The following is a 12,779-nucleotide window of genomic DNA, read 5'->3' as shown; positions in this document are numbered from 1 at the left end:
CCACAGCCATGGCAAATTTATTAGTGCTCTGGGTGTTCTGGGCTACCTTTCTTTCTCTTTTTCTTCCCGAGGAGTTTGTGTTCCCACACCACACAACTTTCTCAGCCTATCTTTTCTTTTCTCACATGAAATGCTTGAACCCAGCGGTCTGGAGGAAAGAGTATCTCTGTTATCTTTCCTTCACACTTGACACAGCAGGTGTCCACCTGGACCTGGATACTTAGAGATGGAAAGTTAATTTTTCATCATGCATCTAATGATTCAATATATATTTTGGGGGACTCTGATCTTTGGGACCAAAGAGCAGAAGACATCAGATACAATAATAAAACCATGAATAAAAACTCACGTGGTTAAAGATACTCTTTTCATCCAAAGAAATTGTGTTGTTCCACACAGTTTTAAGATTCCATTTCCTTACACTCAGGAATTACCAGAATGCTGTAAGCATTCTGTGAGGAGTCTCACAGATTATTCAGACGCATCCGTGACAGATGCACAACTCCCAGATTCCCATGAAGTGTTTTAAGCTTTCCCCGATAACCCTCATCTGGCTTGACATCACGACATCAGTGATTTTTTCAGAATGTGAAAGTTCAACAGCTTGAAATGTTAAAACTCTGTAAAAAGCAGCATTATCACCCAGCAACAGCTCAGAGGTCTGACACTTGAATACAGGATTTGTAATATATCTAACAGTACAATCCAGACTTGATGAAGAAAGAATTGGCTAAGAGAGTACAATAATATTGCAAGAGGAAATATTTACTCTGTTTGAGCAACAACTTTTTCAAGCAGCCACAAGATCACAGACTGTTGAAACTGGAAGGGCCATGGAGATCCTCTAATCTAATTTCTTCAAATCGAAGCTAGGGCCTGGGCACCCCTCCGAGGGAGCACATGACTACAACAAAGCCTTACAGTGAGGAAGGGGTCAGGGATCCCATCTGGGCTTCCAGTGTTCCTAGGTACTACTAAGTAACATTTATGTTAAAGCATCTGTCTCCTGGCCTGGGGCAAAGACACAATGTCTCCCACCTATCTATTGAATAAAATCCAAACCTGGTTTTTAGGGCCCTGGTCTCACCTTTCTACCTTTATTCCACACTCTCCCAACACCTGCACAGGCTCCCTTCTGCACCTGGGATACCATCTCCCCTGCTGAGGCCTTCTGTCCATTGGTATTCAATATATCCCCTGCTTCATGCAGCCACCATGGTTCCTCCAACCTAAAAATGCTCATTCCCCTGAACAACTACACCAGCTTGTCCCTATTGCTAATCGAGAATGTATCATATTCTGTACTCTATTATTGGTATGTTTGTTTTATATCCTTCATCAGACTGCAAGTTTCCAGAAGACAGGGAAAATGCTTGATTCATATTAATTAATTAGTTAATTATTCCGTGGTCCTTTGCTTATTATTAGTGCTTAAGAAACTCAGAACAAATGTTCATACTACATTTTTCTTGTCTCTAAAGGTAGATCCAATAAAAGCTCAATTCACTGCACTGCAGTCATTATTTTTCTCTTGAGGGAAAATTTATACTCAATGAAGTGCCCAAATCTTAAATGTATATACACTGAGTTTACATAAATATATACACCTGAGTTAAAAAATCCCTACTTTGCTGTAAGGAACCACTGTTTTGATTTTTCCCTCCACCAAAGATTAGTTTTGCCTATTCTAGAATTTGATAGAAATGGAATCAAATACCAAATACTCCTTTTTGTGGAAGGCTTCTTTCACTCAGTTCCTTAGTTTCATACATGCTGCATGTATTAGTAATTTTTTTCCTTGATATTGCTAAGTAGCATTCCATTGTATCCTACTGCTTCTGTATTCATTTTCCTACTAATGTGGACACATAGGCTTTATAAGTGTTGTCAACATATATTTCAATTTCTCTTGTGTAAATAACTGTGAGAGAATTGCTGAGTCAAATAAGGATATATTTAATTTTAAAAGAAATGCTAGAGGGGTGCCTGGGTGGCAGTTAAGTGTCTAACTCTTGATTTCAGCTCAGGTCTTGATCTCAGGGTCAGAGTTCAAGCCCTGTGTTGGGCTCTACACTGGGCATGAATGGAGCCTACTAAAGAAAGAGAGAAAGAAAGAAAGAAAGAAAGAAAGAAAGAAAGAAAGAGAAAAGAAAAGAAAAGAGAAGAGAAGAGAAGGGAAGGGAAGGGAAGGGAAGGGAAGCGAAGCAAAGCAAAGCAAAGCAAAGCAAAGCAAGGGCTTTCCAAACTGGTTATATCATTTTACATTCCCACCAACACTGAGAGCTCCAAATTGCTTGTGGGAAGGTTTTTGCCATTGAACTAGAATTTTTTTTATAGACATAGGGCTATTCAGATTTTTTGTTTCATCAGGTGTCAGTTTGTTTGTTTTTTAAATAGACTTATTTATTTGCAAAAAGGAAAGAGAGACTGTGCAAGCATGGGGAGCAGCAGAGGGAGAGGGAGAAAGAGACTCCCAGTTAACCAGAGAGCCTGATGCAGGGCTTAACCCCAGGACCCTGGGATCATGACCTGAGCCAAAAGCAGACGCTTTACCAACTGAGACACCCAGGTGCCCCCAGGTGTCAGTTTTGGTGAGCTGTATTTTTCAAAGAATTTATAGAATTCATCTAAGTTGTTGAATTTTGGGGGCATAAAGTTGTTCATAATATTCCCTTATTAATTTTTTAATGTCTGCAGGACTGGTAACACCTCTTTCATTCTGGTTCTTGGTAATGAGTGCTATCTATATATCTAATCAATTTTATCGATCTTTTAAAAGACAAAACATTTGGATTTATGGTTTTTCTCGATTTTTTTTTCTATTTTCCAGTTTACTGACATGCTCTTATCTTTTTTCTTTCATAACTGAGTTTTTATTGGATCAGTAGAAACATTTCAATTTGTATACAATTCTTAACATACGTACTGAAAATCTTAAAAATCATGTAGTTATGATTCTTTTCTAAAAGTTATTCCAGTGACCTTCCAGCTTAAAATTTGAAGGCACATTTTCCTTAACAGTATGTCAAGTATCAGTATCTTCAAATGTTAATACACTATCATCTGTTAAGTCATGTGAATTTACAATTTAATATCACATACACTACATTCTCAAATTTTCAATCTTGCACAGCACATTAACAAGTTACTAGGAAAATTGGACTACCAGACCAAGATGTTACAGAGTGCACAAAATTCTGACAGGGAGAGCCAAGATCAAGGAGTGGTTTTCTTTAGGAAACAATTCTACCAAAACCAACATGCAAATAGAAGTAATTTAAAATGCTCAAGACATATTAAATTCACAAATGACTCCAAAATGCCATTTAGTATGCTTGGTATTATAGGATATAAGAACTACCCCATCTATGGAAAGTTGAGCTAACACACAAGACAATCAAAGCCTCCCATATTCAATATCTCACTATTCTTTGGTTGTACCAAAAAATGAACAACCAACAAATGATTTCACCTCTGATTGAAAAGCATTTACCCTTAAAAAATAGGATGAGGGCGCCTGGGTAACTCAGTGGGTTAAAGCCCCTGCCTTTGACTACTGGGTATTTATTCTAAAGATACAAACGTAGTGATCCGAAGGGGCAGGTGCACCCGAATGTTTATAGCAGCAATGTCCACAACAGCCAAATTATGGAAAGAACCTAGATGTCCATCAACAGATGAATGGATAAAGAAGATGTGGTATATATACACAATGGAATACTATGCAGCCATCAAAAGAAATGAAATCTTGCCATTTGTGACGACGTGGATGGAACTCGAGCGTATCACGCTTAGCGAAATAAGTCAAGCGGAGAAAGACAACTATCATATGATCTCCCTGATATGAGGAAGTGGTGATGCAACATGGGGGCTTAAGTGGGTAGGAGAAGAATAAATGAAACAAGATAGGATTGGGAGGGAGACCCATAAGTGACTCTTAATCTCACAAAACAAACTGAGGGTTGCTGGGGGAAGGGGGTTGGGAGAAGGGGAGTGGGGTTATGGACATTGGGGAGGGTATGTATTTTGGTGAGTGCTGTGAAGTGTGTAAACCTGGAGATTCACAGACCTGTACCCCTGGGGATAAAAATATATGTTTATAAAAAATTAAAAATTAAAAAAAAAAAAGCCTCTGCCTTTGGCTCAAGACATGATCCCAGGGTCTGGGGATTGAGCCCCGCATCAGGCACTCTGCTCAGTGGGGAACCTGCTTCCTCTCTCTCTCTCTCTCTCTCTCTCTACCTGCCTCTCCGCCTACTTGTGATCTCTCTCTCCATGTCAAAGAAATAAACGAAATCTTAAAAAAAAAAAAAAAGGATGAAGTGGGATTCTCTCTTTCTTAAAAATGTTTCTTAAAAATGTCTAGAACTACTACAAAATTGGATTTATGAAACAGTTGATAAAAATATTTCTCTGGATTGTACAAAAAGGGACACGGGGGCACTAATAAGACATTGTATAATGATATTAATCAGATGGCTTCTTTCTCTCTTGTTTCATCAGGGGCTGGACTCTCCTCATTTTTTGTTTCTCTGTTTTCTGCAGGTAAGTTTCTTGGTTAGGTACTTCAGCCTGTTTTCCCTTTGCTCCCCTTTTCCCCTCTGTAGGCACCTTTTTGTCTTAAGATTTATCCTCTCCTGCTGCCTTTTTTTGCTTCGATTTCACTTTTGCAGGTGCAGGTTTAGCTGATAACCTCAAAGATCTCTGGGGCTCATCTTTTGCTGCCCCCTTGCAGGAGCGGACCTTCCTCCTGGGCATCATGGTGGGAAGTGGGTGAATGCCTGGTGCCTGTGCCTGTGGGGCCAGGTGTGTGCAGAGCCTTTGTGAAGCTGGGTGGCCTGGCTACTGCTGCTCCTCCCCACTGTTCTTATCTTTTTCATGTCCTTCTTACTACTTATTTTAGATATTTTTCTTAAAAAGAAACCTTCAGTCATTGAGTTTTAGACCTGTCTTTTCTGATATGGTAGCCAATGACCACATGTGGGCATCTAAATTTAAATTAATTTAAATTAATTAAGAACTAAAGCCACATATGATTAGTGGCTATCAGACTTGACAACACAGATACAGAACATTTCCATTGCCACAGAAATTTCTGTTGTACAGTGCATTTAAGATTTTTCTTTCTGAGGTGCCTAGTTGAACCACCAACTCTAGATTTTGGTTCAGGTTATGATCTCAGGGTCATGGGATCAAGCCTCTAGCCAGCCTAGCGCTCAGCAGAGACTGCTTTGGATTTTCTTTCCCCTTCTCCCTCTGCCCCCTCTTCTCTCTCTGGTAAGTAAGTAAATAAATAAAATCTTAAAAAAATCATTTTATAAAACAAACATTTAAAGCTTTAAAATTTCCTCTAAGTACTACTTTAGCTGTATCCTACAAATTGTGATGTTATATTTTCATTATCATTTAGTTGAACTATTTTTGAATACCCTTGTGATTTTTTCTTTGAAACACAGATTATTTACAAGTGTGTTCCTGAATTTCCAAACATTTGGGGTTTCTCAAGATATATTTCTGCTATTGGTTTCTAATTTAATTCGAATGTAATCAGAGGATATACTACTACATTTTTTACATATTCCAAATTTTTAAACTTTATTGAGACTCGTTTTATGGTCCAGCATTTTGACTGATGTGGTAAACATGCTATGTACAACTGAAAAGAACATGCATCCTGTTGCTGAATGTAGTATTCTACAAACATCAATCTGGCTTATGTCTTCATCTATGCCTTTTACTGATGTGTGTGTGTGTGTGTGTGTGTGTAACTGATCTATCAGTTGCTGACAGTGGGAAAATCTCCAACTCTGATTGGGTAATTTTTTGTTTCTCCCTTTAATTCTGTGAATTCGTATGTGAGTTGCTACCTGGCATCTTTAGTTGGCTAGTATGAAAAAGAAACTTTGACTAAAAGATTTAACAAAGAAGCTTCTGGTATCTCATTAATATGCTGAAGTATACAATGAACTATGTTGCTTATTTGTTATGTTAACAGTAGTTAACATATTATGTTAACAGTAGTTTACTAAGACCCTAAAAATGACAGTTTCCTCTAGAAGTTCTCAAGTCCCATGTCTTCATCTACTTATAGATATATTTTTCAAATTTGCTAATCTGAACTAATTATAGGAAGGAGAAGTTTGCACTTCAAATGTTGTTTAAAATGTGTGCTTTTGGTTCCACCTCTGGTATGGGCAAGTTAGCTCCTACAGGACCAATTCTCCTAGAAAAAGCTGTACACTCAGACAAAATATAAAAACAATTGCCTGAAGCACGGAGAAAGGAAAAGACATAGATGAGGTTCTCAATTTTATAGCTTTTAGCCTGGTTGAAGGCTGTGGTCAGTGCCATGCTGAGTGGCTAAAACTCCAACAGAAAGCATGCAGTTCTTTCAGAGACAGATTTTGGGACCACCACAGCCACTGGAAAGTGAAGAGGGAATCCCAGAAAGAATAGAGCCAGAAAGAGAAAGCCTCAAATTCTGTGTAAAAACTCTGTCCAAATCTCCTAGACATGCATGCATGAGGCAGACTCTCAGCAACCTAGCTAAGGATAAAATAACTGAGCCAAGAACTGAGATGCTTAGCCCAGTGGCCAAGGTTTGTGGTTTTAGTTCAACCAAAGTAATCACTAGCTAAGGCAAAAACCAAAATAAAAAATAACCTCTCTCAACCCCGAGAAACCTCTTCAGAAGAATATAATAGAATCCAGAGTCTCTATAATGCAGTAGTACAATGTTTAGAATACAATCTGAAATTATTAAACATACACAGAAATAGGAAAATGCAGCCCACCCTCAAAAAAAAAAAAAGACAATCAACAGCAATCCCAAGATAACCCAGATGTTGCAATTAGCAGATAAGGATTTTAAAGAAGCTATTATAATTATGCTCAGTGGCATAAAAGAATATATGAAATATACAGAAAATCTTGGCAGAGAAATAGACTATAAAAGAGAACCAAATGGAAGTTCTATAATTTAAAAAAACCTATATACAAAATTTTCCAAAAAAAAAATCACTGGTGAACTTAATTGAATGGAAATGATATTGGAAAGTGTCAGTGATCTTGAAGACAGACCAATGGAAATTACCCAATCTGAAGAACAGAGAGAAATAAAAGACTGAATTAAAAAAAAAAAAACACAGAACATCAGACCTGTACAACAATACCAAAAGGTCTATCATAGTGGCCAACAGACACATGAAAAGATGTTCAACATCACTCATCATTAGGAAAATGCAAATCAAAACTACAATGAGATGTTCTTCACACCTGTCAGAATGGCTAAAATCAAAACCACAGAAAACAACTATTGGCAAAGATGTGAAGAAAAAGGAAACTCTTGCACTGCTGATGGGAATGTAAAGTGGTGCAGCCACTACAGAAGACAGTATGGAGTACCTCAGGAGGTTAAAAATAGAATTACCCTATAATCCAGTGATCATACTACTGGGTGTCTACCTGAGAAATTTAAAAAAACACAAATTCAAAGGAATACATGCATCCCTATATTTATAGCAGCATTATTTACAATAGCCAAATTTTAGAAGCAGCTCAAGTGTCCATCTATAGATGAATGAATATAGAAGAGGTGGTACACATATACAATGGAGGATTATTCAGCCATAAAAAAGAACGAAATCTTGCCCTTTGCAATGGTATGAATGGAGCAAGAGCATATAATGTTAAGTGAAATAATGCAGTCAGAGAAAGACAAATACCAGATGATTTCACTCATATGTGGAATTTAAAAAACAAAACAAATGAGCCAAAGAAAGAGAGAGAGATAAACCAAGAAACAGACTCTTAACTACAAACTGAGAGTTACCGGAGGGCAGTTGGGTGGGGAGATGGGTGAAGTAGGTGATGGGGATGAAGGAGTGCACTTGTGATGAGCACCAAGTGTTGTATAGGATTGTTGAACTGCTATATTGTACACCTGAAACTAATAAAACATCGTATGTTAACTATATTGGAATTAAGAGAATAAGCCAGTCTATCATAGGTATAACCATAGCCTCAGAAGGAGAAGAGAGAAAGAATGGGGCAGAAAAATATTTGAAGAAATAATGGCTGAAAATTCTCCAAATTTGGTATAAAACCTAAATTTACAGATTTAAGAAGCTCAATGAACTCTAAGAAGGATAAATAAAACCAAAGATAAAGACAGGAAAATCTTGAAAGCAGCCAGAGAAAAAGGGTAAATTCCATAAAGTCAAAAATGATAGTGACCACTATCATATCCAGTGACCACTGACTTCTCATCAGAAACCAAGGATGCCAGGAGATGATAAAACAGCATCTGGGTAAAAAATAAAACAAAAAACAAAAAACAAAAAAAAAACAAAACCAAAACTCAACCCAGAATTCTATATCCAGTGAAAATATTCTTCAGGAATAAAGTGAAGTGAAGATATAGTATATTGATCATATCTTTCAGTTAAAGCTTTCCATTCTACCCTGCAAGTTTGTTAGCTATGCAGCGGTTTGCACACCAATTCACAGCAACTTTAAAACACGTGTTTTAAAATGAACAGTAATCTTTTTAAAAAATCATGTGAAGTGGGCAGGGGAAGATCAACAAAACAACCTGTCCTCAGTTTTTCCTGAAATGGTAAATAGTGGATAAGAAGCTATTTCTACATAATCTGATCTAAGTCTGGGAATCATTTACACTCCACCAAGATTTCCTGGTCTCAACAGTCTCTTTTCCTCCCTCCTTTCCCACAAGTATGCCACTGGGAAAGGAAGCAATGGTTCAATTTATGCCTCTTCACATTATTCAGACCTACAGACAGAATGCAGAACCATTAAAAGCTCACCTACTAAGAGTTCAAAATGAAGGGTGGGCAAGTTATGAGGCACAAGAAAAGAAAACAGGCCAAGGAAGCCTGAAAGGACACATTCAAGTTGGAGAATTAACTGCAAAAGGTTGAGATTGAGTCAATATTTGCATTAGAAATCTCAACCTGAATTAACATGTTTGTTGGACTTGTTAGTCCAGAAATAGTTCCCAAGAGAGCTCCGGAAGTGTGACCTTCTCCTGCACATCTGCTCTGACTTTTATGAGTTCTCTTAATACTTTTTTTTAAAGCTGCTGCTAAGTGTTAATTTTTGTTCAAGGCAGGATTACCAAACAACCTGTTAGCAACACGAAGATTCCCTTCATACTCGCCTTCCTTAAACCGAGAAGCAGACTGTTTTCCAAACTGCTAACATCCCAAGCTGACTGCCAAACACAGTCATTAACCAGCCTCTGACATCTAAACAACAGCTGTGTGCTGTCCTGTTAAAGGACACCCTCACCCAGACAGTGAGTCTCCAAAGGTCAGCTGTGTCCTGCAGCAGGAAGTCCACGCCATGGTTGGTGGCACATGCCGGAACAACGGAACAGTCTATGTTTGTCCCAATTCCCTTTCCTCCCCTTTGGCTAATCTTCACTGATCATAAATGTTCAGCTTGCCTTGCACAGGAAGCAGGGGCCTTCAACTTCATCCTGCTCACTCATGCAGTTCTCACTCTTACACACACTCTTTTCACTGAAGATCACCTTAGAGTTGCCACTGAAAATGGTGCTGATGACAGAGGACCAGAAGACAAAGTGAAAACACGTGTCTCCAAAGCAAGCACATTTAAAAAATATTCATTGTCACGTACTCTCCCAGGGCTTTTTACAATATCCTCACCGTCTACTCCCATAAGGATCATCCCTCCTGGTTACTAGGTAGGGAAGCTGCAGCCGTTCAGAGCATTTACATGAACTGCCCGTGGTCATGAGGCTTTGGAGGGATACTGTGAGACTATCCAGTTCTCTTTAACTCAACTCCAAGGGTCTTCCTACTCTGGCAACCTTCAAGAATATAAACACCCTTCAAGATTCCAGCTAGATTAAAAAAAAAAAAAAAACAACCTGTCATACTGATGGGAGGTAGGTGGAAAGTTGATTTAAAAATTTACCTGGAGGAGGAATGCATAGGAATAGCTAATGTCATTTCAATAATAATAATGCAGGACTTTCTTTTGCAGATATAAAAAAAACGTGTTATAAGGTTAATGCACGAAACTGTGGTATTTGTTGACCCACCCAGTGACAGGCTGATAGGAAGCACTCAATAAAACACTAGCTATCATTAGTATAATATGCTAAATAGATTACATACTATCTTACTTAACTTTTTTCATAGGGACACTCTGAGGACAATTTTATTCCCCTATTACATATCAGGAAACTGAGGCACAGAGTTTAAACAACTTGCTACAGGTCACAAAGTATGGACTATCTGGAACCGGAACTAAGGCTGTTTGATTTCAGAATTAAGGATGTTATTGCATCAAGAATATTAATATCAAAAGTCTAGAAGAATCCAAATGTCCACCAACAGGGGGCTTAGATAAATGAAGGTGCATCCTTATAAAGAATATTTCTGAGAATGAGGTAAATCTATATAATATGAAAAGATGTCTATCATATATGTCAACAGAAAAAAGGTGCATTGCATAGGTTAGATCTCATTTTTGTTGAACAATAACCATATATGTGGAGTCATGGTTGTTTGCAAAGACACATGCATGTATATGTATGCTGTATACATATATGAATAAATATGTCTATGTTATATGAAGTTGTATATACATACATATATACCTTTTTCCTATGAATGAGATTAGGATGGGGAAATCCTTTTCTAACATACTTTTGTATTGTTTCAATCTGTTAGAAGCACGTATTACTTCCGTAATAAACCAACAAGATTTTTAAAAATGGCTCACTACCTAAAAAATAAAAGGTGTTCTTTTCAAAGGAGAACACTTCCATAAACAGGTTAAACCTTGGCTAAATGAAAGTGCAAGGGGTCCTCCCCAGCTAGGAGTGTGGTACAGTCATTTCCACTGTAAAATTGTACTCCAAGCCTGCAAGAGAGGAGAGTCTGGGCTTTACTGCAGACCCATGTACACAAACAGCTGTGTCCTAGCTTGCGGCTGGCCTGGTGCCCTGCACACACTTGTGTGTAGGAGTAGAAAGGCTCTTTCCTGTGCAGTTACTTCTTTCAGCGGGTGTTGGTCATCAGGAGTAGAGTATAGAGAACTGAATGGCTGCTTAAATACGGCCATGGTCTGGGTGGTCCAATTCTAAGAGACTTGGTGTGCCCAGATGGATTAGTTTAGACTGGGATAGGCCCCAGATTTATGATAAGTCACCTCCAGTGAGTAGGGGTGATACTGGAGAGGTTACCCCTGGGAGGGAAATCTGGTCCAGTCTATGTTTTCTAGGTGGATCAGGTTGGCCATCTCCAGGTTGGGCAAGCCTGGAACCCTTAGTACCACTCCCCAACTCCAACCTGGCCAGTGGTGAAAACAGGACAGCCCGGTGTGCCCACTGGTTAACTCTACTCCCTGGGGCTGGCCTTGAGACACCCTGAAACACACCAACAGCTTTCATGGGGTAAAAAAGTAGTATCGTCATCTGATGCCAGATCCAGCTGGATGCATTTTGGATAGAATTTCCCTGAAGCTGTCTCAATAACAAAGTGCCAAATTGTTTTCTAAATTCATCTATGAAGGGGATTTTCCTTCCTTCCTTCCTTCCTTCCTTCCTTCCTTCCTTCTTTCCTTCCTCCCCACTCCCTCCCTCCCTTCCTGTTAAGAGGCACACACCACTGCTCTGTCTTATAACCTCACCTGAAACCCGGTATGACTGGAGCAGGAGACAGCCTAGTCACCTGCCAGGGACAAGAAGGATATCCTGTGACAAGGAACCTGGAGACAGAGAGCCTAGATCCAATCAAGACTTTGTGTGCCGTCATCTACCACACAGGTGATGCCTGTGCTGGCATATTGAATGATGCACACTTGAATTTCCCACTGATGGCCAAACTTTGAACCTTTTATTTTTTAAATAATTTTCATTTTTATCAGAGCAGACAAAATCCCATGGTTTAAATAACATTTCTTTCTTTCTTTTTTTTTTTTTTAAGATTTTATTTATTTATTTGACACAGAGAGACACACAGTGAGAGAGGAAACACATGCAGGGAAGTGGGAGAAGAAGAAGCAGGCCTCCCACCAAGCAGGGAGCCTGATGTGGAGCTCAATCCCAGGACCCTTGGATCATGACCTGAGCTGAAGGCAGACGCTTAACGACTGAGCCACTCAGGTGCCCCTTAAATCAAATTTTTGAAAAATACTGAATTAAAAATCTACCAGGCAAACACTGAGGCAAACACTTTCAATGCTTTTAGTTTTTTTAAAAACCCAAATAATATGTTAATATTGTCATTTCTTGGTTTATCTACTTATCCTTCATCTATTAATTTTGTTATAATAATTTAGATTTCAGCTCTTTTACAGCATCTACCACATTTCTTCTTCCTTTACATTATGATGAGAAAGAACTCTTCACTGAAAAGCCAAGTTTACTCTGATTTTTTTTCTGTGTACCATTTTTTCCTTGTAGTTAACATTTTCCTTTTTATTTAATTTATTTAATCTTCTATGCACATTTATTCAAATTCTTCCAAACACCCTGCCTGAATTATCAAAAAATATTATTTTCCAAATGGCCAGATATGTCTGATAATCTGTGAATTCCAAAACTGCTGAGCCAATTTTATACACACTGGGCTTCTCTGTACCATTTTCCTGTGTTGGTTCCCTGCCTTCTGGATTCTGTTTCTTTTGCCTTTTTAATTTATTTCCTCATTTTGTATTTAGTCTGGTTGTTCCCTAGAAAAGGATCCACAGGAAGCAAAGTTTTGAGTCCTTGCAGATTAAAAATG

The 12,779-nt window shown here is 38.4% G+C and overlaps 1 protein-coding gene and 1 pseudogene across 1 annotated transcript in view; both read right to left on the bottom strand.

Annotated features, from left to right (window-relative positions):
• CTDSPL (CTD small phosphatase like) overlaps positions 1 to 12,779 on the bottom strand; it is a 112,373-nt gene that overhangs the window by 74,615 nt on the left and 24,979 nt on the right.
• On the bottom strand, positions 4,327 to 7,233 carry LOC123394526 (annotated as a pseudogene).

Source organism: Mustela putorius, unplaced genomic scaffold (assembly GCF_011764305.1).
Source record: "Mustela putorius furo isolate JIRA1106 unplaced genomic scaffold, ASM1176430v1.1 tig00003834_pilon_pilon_pilon, whole genome shotgun sequence".
NCBI classification, from domain to species: domain Eukaryota; kingdom Metazoa; phylum Chordata; class Mammalia; order Carnivora; family Mustelidae; genus Mustela; species Mustela putorius.
This window is presented reverse-complemented; position numbering and strand designations above follow the sequence as displayed.